An 11,718-nucleotide genomic window follows, 5' to 3' on the forward strand; every position below is an offset into this window, starting at 1 on the left:
TAAGCACAGCATTTAATACCCAAAGAGAGGTCTTTTCTTCATCTTGACCTGAGGCAAGGTCTTAGCAATCTTTGTTCCTGGGGAGACAAAGCTTAGCAAGGCTACAAGATACATTGCCAGTGTCTTCATTAATTCATTCTCTGTCTGCAGTACAGTCCTAGGACCCCTGAAAACATTAGCAAAACCCCCTTCCAGGATTTATGTAAACATACAACAAGAAAATCCTTCTTCAGGGCTTCTGAACCAACAGCAAGGTTCCAAGGCCTCTGCAACAACAGGACTGTCCTTCACCAGTGGACAGAATTCACTCTTTGTCTGAAGAACAGTCTCTGGAGCTCTGAACCAACAGCAAGGTTCCAAAACCTCTGTAACAACAGCACTGTCTTTCACCAGTGGACAAATCCGGCAAAACAACATCAAAACAGAAAGACAAAGTACTAGCATAACAGCTATGTCTCCTCAGTCCTTGGCAGCTCTGGGTGGCAGCTCTCAAAAGTCCTGGGCAATTCAAAGTGGCCCTCAGCAATCCTCTCAGTCTCTCTCTGCCTCCAAGGTGCTGCTTCCAAAAAGTTCTTCTGCCTCTCTCTTTTCTTGGATCTCTCTAAATTTACATCACTAGCTCCTCCCAGTTCAGCCCTCTCTTTTCACATCAACAAGTCCATCCCACAAGTGGGATTCACAAGCTCTGGGTTTTAACACAATCAATCCAAAAACCAAGCCAATACAGGGGGATCTTTAAATTACATTACTATTACACCATTGCATGAATTTGTTTTGCTTGACTGTTTATTTGTTATAAGAATTGTGTTTGTCCCTTTTTTTATTGTGGGGAGGGAATTTGGTGGAGAGTGGGAAACTGGCAATGGTATTACTTTAAAAAAGAAAGAAAAGAAGGTAATTGAAATATTTTTTAATGCACAGGAGCAAACAGGAAATTCTGATGCAAATATGAGCAGGATATCCTGCTTCCAAAGTAACATCTTAGATGATATACTTAAAAGGAAAAGTAAACTGTATGTAGTAGAGATTTGCATTTTAATGTGCAGTCCTCATCTGCCTTTCTTTGTAAATGGAAATACTCATTTTATCTGATGTTCATTTAGTTCAGAAAAAAATTAATGCTCTTGACAACTCAACTCTCCACAATGCTTATCCCTATAGCACTCTCATGGTTGGGAACAGTAAAACTTTGCTCAGAAGGTGGTATGTTCACAGAGATGTCTAAATGTAATCACTCAAAACAACTCTAGCCAAACTGGAAAAAAAAACCCAAATGGATAAAGAATACCTATTGGACAAATTATGATATATAGTTGGATAGACACTGCCAATCCATAAACATTAATTTTGAACAAAACACAAATAGATACTACCTAGAATTGACAAGAGGTAGAGAGGAGAGCAGTTTGGATTGCCTTTTGGAAAATAAATGACACCCCCCCCCAACCTAGTTTCTTTCTGAAACAAGAGCCTATCTTCCTTTTTTTGGAGGGGAAAGGCAGGGCAATTGGGGTTAAGTGATGTGACCAAGGTCACATAACTAGTAAGTGTTAAGTATCTGAGGCCAGATTTGAACTTAAGTCCCCCTGACTCTAGGGCCAGTGCTCTATTCACTGTGCCACCTAGCCACCCCAAGAGCCTATCTTTTAAACATTAATATTCTTCCCATGATGTCATATGTGTGTCATGGACTTCTATAGTCTCTGAAGAATTGAAGGTGAGGATCATCCCAGAAGCATTGGGGAGATCATAGTAAGTGGGAACAGGCAGCTCTAATGCATCACATGCAAGCATATTTGCATGAAGAGCCTTTCTGAAGGATGTCATCAAGGAAATTTGACTGGAAAAAAAATCTCTGCCTAGAATCTTTCTCCACTCTAAACTATCCTCCATACAGTGTTTTTCCTAAAATTTAGGACTGACAACGTAACTCTTCCTATTCAAACTCTAGTGGCTCCCTATTACTTATAAGATTAATATCAAGTTTTTTGTTATTTAAAATTGATTATAACTTAGCCCCTTCTTACCTTTCCATTCTTTTTATACTTTGCTCCCCTACATGTATTGTTCCTTACACATAATACTATTTCCCGTTTCTGTTTCTTTGCAGTTACTCTTCTGCATGCTTCTGTTCGTACAACTCTGTGTCTTAAAATTCCCTGGCTTCCTTCAAGCCTCAGCTCAAATGCCACCTTCTGCAGGATGCCTTTTCCAGTTACCCCTACTGCTAGTGCCTTCCCCTCTATGATTATTGTTTATTTATGCACTCTTTCTATCCTGTATGTACCTATTTTTTTTTTATGTCTTGGCTCCCTTATTAGAATGCAGGTAATTGGTTTTGTGTTGTTGCCTTTTTTTTCATTCCCAACACTTAGCATAGTACCTGGCTAACAATAAGCACTTAAAAATTCTTATTGACTACCTGTTCACGTAATCAGCGTGAGGAGTAATTGATGAACTGTTCCATTAGTATGATCAGTATGTCAGGAGAATGCAAGGAAGGGCCCTGGAACATTTGGTGCAACCCCTGTAACAGTTTTATAGGGAGTAAGGAGTTGTACACAATGGACAATGTATGAGTTACTGTTGCCATTATTGGAGGGATTATTGGAGTATATCAGTAGTAAAGTCGTATCTTGCATTAGATCTGAAAGGGACCTTCAAGATTATTTTTATCCAATCCCTGTCTTGGTAGATAAGAAAACTAAAAACCCCAAGGGTTCTTGTGGTTTGCCCAAGTTCAAAGTGGTAGTAAGTGATAGAGCTGGGATTTTAGGTCAGGTTCCTTGGTTCAAAATCCAACTTTCTTTCTTTCTTCTTTCTTTCTTTCTTTTTCTTTCTTTCTTTCTTTCTTTCTTTCTTTCTTTCTTTCTTTCTTTCTTTCTTTCTTTCTTTCTTTCTTTCTTTCTTTCTTTCTTTCTTTCTTCCTTCCTTCCTTCCTTCCTTCCTTTTCTCTCTCTCTCTCTGTTTCTCTCTCTCTTTTTCTGCTTTTTGGAGGGCAATTGGGGTTAAGTGACTTGCCCAAGGTCACATGGCTAGTTTTTGTGTTAAGTGTCTGAGGCCGGATTTGAACTCAGGTCCTCCTGACTCCAGGGCTGGTGCTTCACCTAGCTCCACTGCTCCACCTAGCTGCCCCTCCAACACTTTTTCTAATGCACTACATTATTATTCATTGGTTCCTGTAGACCAGCCACCAAAAGAAGTTATGATCTTCCTGCTAGTCTATATATTTATCAAATTCAGATTATATGCAGGGTAGGAAAAATGTGGTAAAGTGGCTGGAGAACCATTCTGTAGTCAGCAAGACCTGGGGTAACTCATTTAACCTCTCATATTCTCAGGCAAATCTCTTAAGACCATAAGTTAGAGAACAGTTGCCGTTCTGTATTATTAATAGAAGAAATGTCTTCACTAGGGATTCCCTACACCAATGAAATCCAAGGTTTGGACCAAACCAAACCCAACCCTGTACAGGGTATTAGACTGTGCTATTTGAGGATACTAGGACAAGACAAATTTCAGATCAAAGAACACCTAAGTCAGGTAGAGAGGGCAGGACGGGTTGTAGACAAAAGGAAGGTGTGGGGAGATAGAAGATGATAACCTTTAACCTGACTCACTGTGCAATGTAAATGCTATAGAGGAGGCTTCAACAAACTTCAGTCTGATGACCAGATCTGGTCCACTGTCTATTTTTGTATGGCACATGAACTAAAGACGGTTTTTAGTATTAAAAAATATATAAACCATTTTTAGCTCATGGGCTATACAAAAAACAAGTGGTAGACTGGATCTGACCATGGGCTGAAGTTCTTCAACCCTGCTGTAGAGACTTAACTGGAGGCATGGGAATGGTGAAACCAAGTTTCTTTTTTTTTTTTTTAATAAGCAATTGGGGTTAAGTAACTTGCTCAAGGTTACACGGCCAGGTGTTTCTGGGTGGGTGCTAAGTGTCTGAGCCCAGATTCAATCCCCAGGTTATCCCGACACTGGGGCTGGTGTTCTTACTTGCTGAGCCACCTGGCTGCCCCTATGAAAGCAAGTTTCAAAGAGAGCTTTAGCAGCAAGCATCAATCTCTTCTACCCAGAACCCATTGCAGTGGTATTGGAGGGAACAGACCAGTAAGGCAGGGTTTGCTGTAGTAGAGTGAGGAATGATCGGCTAGATCAGAGAAGTATCAGTAAGAACAGAGTGATGGACACTAAAGGGGTGTAGGAAGAATATATTTTGGCCAACAGAAGAATTGGGTAAATGATGAAAGTGAGTCAATTTTCTGAGGTTCTCTGTCTTTCAAAGAACATGATCACCACTCCATGCCCATCACCTTGTAGGTCAGTAATTAATGAGGAACATTATACTGCTATATTGAACAATCTTCAGAATTCTGTTACAAAGTGGAGCACCTGGAAGACCTTACCAGTGGTAGGGATTCCCTTTTCCCATTGTACTCTTATCAGGACATCCTCCATGACAGTGCTCTTTGGTTATAGACCTAGAGCTGGAAGGTGCCTCAGAGGTCATCTAGTTCAACTCCTTCATTTTCTAGATGGGTAAACTGAGGCCAAGGAAGTTAAGTGACTTGCCTAAGGTCACAACTTTTGTAATAAATAGAGGTGGTATTTGAACCCTTGTCCTCTGACTCTGGAATCAGCATTATTTCCACTATACCAGGCTTTCTTGGCCATTTCCTTTTTTTCTGCTTTGGTTGCTATGGTAAAGAGAGGAACATTGAACCAATTTATCTCTCATCCCATCATTATTTGTTTTTCAAACTGGACCTGTGATTTCATTAGCCTAGGGATTTTTCTCAGAAGCAATGAGCAGTTGTTTTTCAATGTATAACATTAGCAAGTTGCCTGGAACAATGATTAGTCAAGTGATTTACCCAGAATCACGTTGCCAGCATGTGTCAGAGTCTTCTCGACCTCGAGCCCAGCTCTCTCTGTAGTACTCTGTCCTACTGCTTGTAGCTGCATCTCTCGATGAATTTTGTTCTATTTTGACTTACACCTCAGAGACTGTTGGAGGGAAGAACCTTTAGAGTTTATGATGCTTTGCTGCTACAAATCAAAAGCCTCAAGTTTTTGTGATGAACAAGAAACATGATAGCATTGTGCATTTTCTTTACCTTTTATTCAGTTATGACATTTTGTAGCTGTATTGATACCACTGCCTACTGTTTGGAAGGAAGGAAACAAACATTTATTGAGTACTTACTATGTGCCAGGCACTCTGCTAGTAAGCACTTTACAAATATCTTACTTGATTCTCACAAAAATTTGGGGAGGTAGGTGCTGTTATTATGCTTATTTTTGAGGAAAGTGAAGGAAACACACAGATCTTAAGTGACTTGGGTTACAGCACTAGTAAGCTTTTGGGGTCAAATTTGAACTCCTGACTCTGGCTCCATCACTGGGTCCATCACTGAGCCCCCTATTGTGTGTTCTTTTGGTATCTTCTATTGAAGATAGCTTAAAATCAGTTCATCAATGCCTTCAAAACTGTGTCCCCGCCAGCATATATTTCATCTTTGTGTACTTGGCCAGTTCCAGTCACTTTTGTGAATTCATCTTCTTTTAAATCCTCATTCCACATCCTCATTTAAAGCTTTTGGTACTGAGGTTGCTAGAGTCCAAATGTTTTATCATCAATGATCATGAGAATAGATAGCAATAAAAAGGCTAGCAAATCTGTCCTATTTTTTGTCTATTTATCGACTCCCTTTCTGTTTCATTTATCAGTGTTTTTGTAATGATCTGGCTTGGTTGGTCCCTGATAGAGGAGTTATGGGAGGACATGAACAGTTGTGATGGCATCGAGACTTGTAATATTATAGAACTTTCTCCATGAGATCTACAGTCTCTCAGAAGAGATCAGCCTAGTAATCCTCATAGGAAAAAACAAGTGAATGAAGGATGCATGTTGTCCATTTGATAAACAGTTGGGTGAGTGGGCTATATAAATGGACAGTGAACGTGGCCCAGAATTGAATAGTGGAAGAAAATGGGCTGGTTTCTGTTTGGGAAGTTGTACAGCACTTTCAACAATCTTAAGCTTCTTTCCAAACATGGAAAGCTATTCTTTTAAATACACAGTTCTCAGGGTGGCTAGGTAGCACAGTGAGTAGAGCACTAGCCCTAGCATCAGGAGGACCTGAGTTCAAATCTGGCCTCAAACACACTTACTAGCTGTGGGACCTTGGGCAAGTCACTTAACCCAATTGCCCTGCCCTCCCCCCTCAAAAAAAATAAATACACCATTCTCTTAATGATGCTGTTTGGTTGTCAATCTTTGAACACTACAAATTGTAAAGAATCAGAATTGTGGATGGCCTGAATGACAATTGAGAGATATATGTTGGATATAGATTGATTGTGGCATATTTCCACTAATAATATGCTAACAAGAGGTGGTATAAATGATATCATTAATATGATTGGAAAAGAAAATGAATCTGTCTTGTAGGACTAAGGAATAGCAGTTGTCCATAGACAGCAGTAGTATCCATAAAACATTAAAATATCTAGATTAAGGAATCTAGGGCATGATGCAGTGGGAATGCTCTTGGTTTGGAGTCAAAGGACGTGGGTTCAAATCCTGCCTTTTCCACTTAATACTTGTGTAATCTTGAGCAAGTCTTGGTCTCAGTTCTTTCTCTGTAAAATAGGAGATTGAACTAGATGATACATTGATCTCTATGAGAATAAGAATTATACAGGATCCTGAAGTGCAAATAGGCTGCCATGTGAGTGGCGGAATGAGTATTTATGAATTTATAGTTACATCAAATCATCACTCAGAGTTTCATGAGTAAATATATTTCTCGCTCAAAAAAGTCAATGCAGAAATTGAAGTAACACAATAGATCACTTAGGAATAATTGTTCTCTTTACAAAAATATCATCAGTATAAATGCTGAATCAGAGACCGCAATAACTCATGTGGGAAAAAACAACCTATGGATCCAGCCTTTTCTTATTTAGACCTACTAAAAGGACCTCCTGGCGTGGAAACTTCTTTCACCAATTTAAGTCCTCAATTCATCTGTAATTTATAATCTTAGAGAATTGTCTGGGGACACCAACAGGTTGATTGATTTACCTCAGAGATGAGCTTCAAACGCAGGACCTCCACCTCTGAAACCATTGTTCTGTCCATTGCAGTATGTTGGCCTCCCTTCCCCCCCCACCCCTATACTTTTTCCTTTTTTATTCAGATCTACGTAGGAATGAGGGAACAATTTCTACTGGTGCAGATATAGTCAGTTTCTTTGTAATTTATTGTCTCGTAGAGTGGGAAGACACTGAGAAGTTAATTCTTCATCATGCAATAAGATTCTCCCTACATTTCTCTTTTGGTGAGTCTCCCTAATGCATTTACAAAATGATTTGATTTCAAGAAACTCATTTTATAGGAATCTGTCCTTCTAGAATATGTGATTTTTGTCAAAACAGGGCACGCTTTCATCCATTCCACTTAAACTCTGGCAGTAAACTGCTAAGTTGTATGACAGGGACTCTTCAGGTGATTCAGAATAATGCATGAGCTTCTTTAACATTGCCAAGGTATTTGGGGGCATCTGTTAGTCATACACTTATCCCGCTGCACTAAGTGGAATCCTGATTCTTCCTTTTGGAGGGTGGAATGTAGTTCTGAACCTGTGACTTAATCAGTGCATGAGGCTCATGGTGTGGAAACTCCCTCCACTGATGTAGACAGGTAACACCCATATTTAATTTGACAATCCAGACAACTTTCTAAACTAATTGACTTTTCTGCTGTCACCCAACTAGTATGTGTCAGGGACAGGACTTGAACCAGAGTCTTCCTGATTCTGGCCTTCTAGCCACTGTGCCTGACTGATGCCTTAGGAAAAACTAAATTCATGCCTAAGCTATTTATTTCTCTAAAGCAGTTTTTTCATTCTAGGCCCAATCGTAATAATAATAGTGCAGCTGAATGTGTATTTTACTCTATGAGAGTTTAATTTTCAAAGACAATTAGAAAATTATATGGTTGACTGGAAGCATTTGTTTCTAAGCACAAGCTGATGTCATGTTGTCTCCCTAAGGAATTCCTGTTGACAGTTAGCTGAGATGAGGCTGTAGATAGTAGAAAGCTTTTAAATTAATTTATGATCTTGTTAGTTATATAAAGCCCATAATTACCAAGTAGTTGTTACTTTTGCTAAAAATTTTCTTTAAAATTGTTTTATGGGAGTTTTTTGTTTTGTTTTTTCCCCACAGTGATTTAGTGATTTAAAGGTCATAAGTTTAAGGGTATACTCCCAGGCACAGAAAACTTTCCTTTTCTCCTCTATTATTCTTCCATTCATTCAGCTTGACTTAAATTCAGGTGATCCAGTAAACAGCTTTACCCCTAGCAGCTGTGCCCTGATTATACAGTTAGTTTCTGGTGGAGTTGTTTTTTTTTTTTAAGTGATAATGGAAAGATACACAAGTGTTAATGTTACTGCTCATGAATAGCTCCCAGCTCTTTTAACAGCCTACGGAAGAGACAGGGAACTTGCAGGCCTTAAGGCCACAGATGGCCCTCTAGGTCCTCAATTGTGGCCCCTTGACTGAATCCAAACTTCACAGAACAAATCCACTTAATAAAAGAATTTGTTCTATAAAACTTGGACTCAGTCAAAAGGCCCCACTCAAGGACCTAGAAGGTCATACCCAAGGACCTAGAAGGCCACATGTGGCCTCAAGGCTCCATGTTCCCCTCCCCTGACTTATGATATCTGCCTGGCTCAAGTTTCTAAAACCACATCCAAAAGTGTTTATGTGTATGATATGCATTGGCTTGGTTATGGGGAGGAAAAAGGGTTGCTATTCCATCTATACATGTATGAGTTCTGTGATTCTTAAACTTTTGGTCCCAGGACCCCTTTACACTCATAAAAGTTATTGGGGATCTGAAAGAGCTTCTATTTATGTAGGTTATATCTACTAATATTTACCCTATCCGACATTAAAACATTTTAGTGTAAGGTGTCCAATAGTGCAGTTTTAAGCTATTAGAGTTTATTATAAACTTTAAATAATTTATAATAACAAAATAAGCTTATAAGCTATTAGAGAATATATCATTATTAATATTTATAACATATTACTAATTATATATTTACAATAATTTTATAATTCTGTACTACCTAAGTTATTCAAACTTAAATTATACTATTGTAATAATATAATGCCTATTATAATAGCTATTTAAGCATAAAACTACACTAAAACTTTTGGGACACTATTATGAAAATAGTTTCTATCAAATAAACCCCCAGAAATGGTTTCCGGGATCCCCAAGGGTTCCTAGACTATACTTTAAGAACCATAACATTAGATTATCAATTGATTTAGAACACTATGCTCCTTCACAGACCCCCCCCCCCATTGCATAATGAGTCTTGTGCTCAGCTAAAGATTGATTAGAATCTCAGTACATTTGGGAAAAACTAATTTAATAATACTTCTCACTTTAATATAGTGTTTTAAGGTTTGTTTGGGGGCGGGGTTTTTTTGCTTTTTTTTGGAGGGGGGAGGGTTGGGCAGTTGGGGTTAAGTGACTTGCCCAAGGTCACATTGCTAGTAACTCTTAAGTGTCTGAGTCCGAATTTGAACTCAGGTCCTCCTGACTCCAGAGCCAGTACTCTATTCACTGTGCCACCTAGCCACCCCTAGCATTTTAAGGTTTGTAGATCATTTGATAGTACAAGTATGCTGGAGATAATGTGCTGTAATGGAAAGTGCCGACTTTGGAGTCAGATGTCAACCTAAAATAAAGAAGAAACCAAAGTAGCAAAAAGTAGGATCTTTAATTGAGGCAAGGGAATTGCAGTTCAGGGTTACCACATAGCACTGGGGTGCTGGAGTAACCGAGATGGGCAGATGGTAGCAGAATTAAATATATTTCCACTGAGGGGGTGTCTCCTGGAAGGCACAGCTTTGAGAAACTATTACCTAAATTGTTTTGAGTAATAACTGAATATACCATGAATATGAATAACTATAGAGAAGGTTGGGGGAGTCTGGGGTGGGGGGGAGGAGGTAACATTTGGTCTGAACTGCAGGCTCAGACCCCTAGTGCAACAACTTGGGGGCAGGGGGGATGAGAAACCTGTTTGGATCTGCTCCAATCATGGGGTCAGTTGGGATAAAAGTCAGGTAGCCCCTTCTGATGTCTAAAAAAAAAAAACTGGCTTAGAAAGTCCTCTTTTTACTGGTTTCAGTCACCCCCAGTCAATTTAGAACTCTAGGATATGAGGAGGCAAGCTGGCGCATTCAACATAGAGGACTTAGATTCAAATTTTGCCTTTAACAGTTAATACTGTGTGAACTTGAGCAAGCCACTTAAGCTCCAAGGATCTCACTTTCTTCTTCTCTAAAATGAGATTAGGCTAGATGGTCTCTGAGGAGCCCTTCTAACTCCAAATCTCTGATCTTATTCTCCATGCCCTTACTGATGCAGAAACTGAGGTTAGGTGACTTTATCAGGGTCATACACTTAGTAAGGATAAAAGTATTTTGAGAAGCCCAGGTCTACAGACAATAAACCCAGTGATCTTGTTAAATTCGCTCTGCTTCTAGGTAAGCTATGTCACCTTGTCAGTGTCCTTTCTCTTCCTTTGCTACCATTTATGTATGTGAATGTGGGTATTCTACCTGAATCATAATGTATTGTAAAGCTGTCTAGGAATATATAATATTTGCCATTGTTACTTCTGGCTAGGTTGTCCATATCTGCCCTACACTCCTTTGACTTACCCTCAGCGGGCAATTTTCTTATCTTCTGATGCTTCTCCTGATGCTTCTTTTCCACCTCATTGTCAGAAGCAGTAGCACCCAACCTTTTGAGCTTTCTAGCCTCACTGTGCCCCCAAGCCAGTTGGCACCTGTTTGGTTCCCAAGTGCTTCACAGTTCTATTAAGGCAAATGATGACAGCCCTATTTTTCAGCATTTTTCAGAGATCTATGGCACACTGCAGCAGGTGGGGCTACAGAATTCCAATTCATTCCCAAAGTGGAGTACCGGAGTGCCTTGCTTCTTTAAGAAAAAAGAAAAGACATTTCCTAGTACATAGTTCCCCAATCATGGCCTTAATCAGGTTCATTAAAACAAAATGAATATTTAAAAGCTCATCATGATTAACTTTCCATTACTGTAAGTAATAGAATCTAGGTTGCTTTGTGATATTTAAAGTATTGCTGGCTTAGGAGATGGGGAAAAGTTCATCTCAGATTAAAGCTCTAACCTTTGCATTATTTATGTGGATGTGTGTATATATGTTGTAAATATATAAAACAAATATTGTAAAAAGAAAAATTTTGAAGTCAAGCATCACTTATTTCCTTGGAAAAATATATATGGATTGGAAAATTGCCATCAGCTATTTCTTTATTGTACTGTCTACTCTGTGTTGACAGATAAAACCTGTGCCAAATAAAAGAAACATCTTTAGAAGCAAAACAAACCTAAACATCTGGAAATATCAGTTAAAAAAAAGAAGTTTATCCATTTGGCTTCACAAGATAATTTGATAACCATGAAATATGTAGCTTTAAAAAACACTGATTAGTTTTGTAAAGCTCTGGTCCTATGAGCAGCAGTAAAATGAAGGCTATACAGTCTCCTCCTTTGCACCCCACCTCTCTCTCTCTCTCTCTCTCTCTCTCTCTCTCTCTCTCTCTCTCTCTCTCTCTCTCTCTCTC

The 11,718-nt window shown here is 39.1% G+C and overlaps 1 protein-coding gene across 14 annotated transcripts in view; it reads left to right on the forward strand.

Annotated features, from left to right (window-relative positions):
• Positions 1 to 11,718, forward strand: part of ANKRD6 (ankyrin repeat domain 6) — a 283,323-nt gene that overhangs the window by 133,066 nt on the left and 138,539 nt on the right. For 2 of the 14 annotated variants that reach the window (XM_069065136.1, XM_069065139.1), the window contains exon 2: positions 7,293 to 7,358. The exons of the other annotated variants lie outside the window; for them this stretch is intronic. The gene's annotated coding sequence lies outside the window, so the exon portion shown is untranslated. The remainder of the gene's footprint in view (positions 1 to 7,292; positions 7,359 to 11,718) is intronic. 14 annotated transcript variants of the gene reach the window in all.

The sequence above is a fragment of the Petaurus breviceps genome, unplaced genomic scaffold, assembly GCF_028583685.1.
Source record: "Petaurus breviceps papuanus isolate PSGF00001 unplaced genomic scaffold, PetGlider_PUasm1.0 90667, whole genome shotgun sequence".
Lineage (NCBI taxonomy): Eukaryota > Metazoa > Chordata > Mammalia > Diprotodontia > Petauridae > Petaurus > Petaurus breviceps.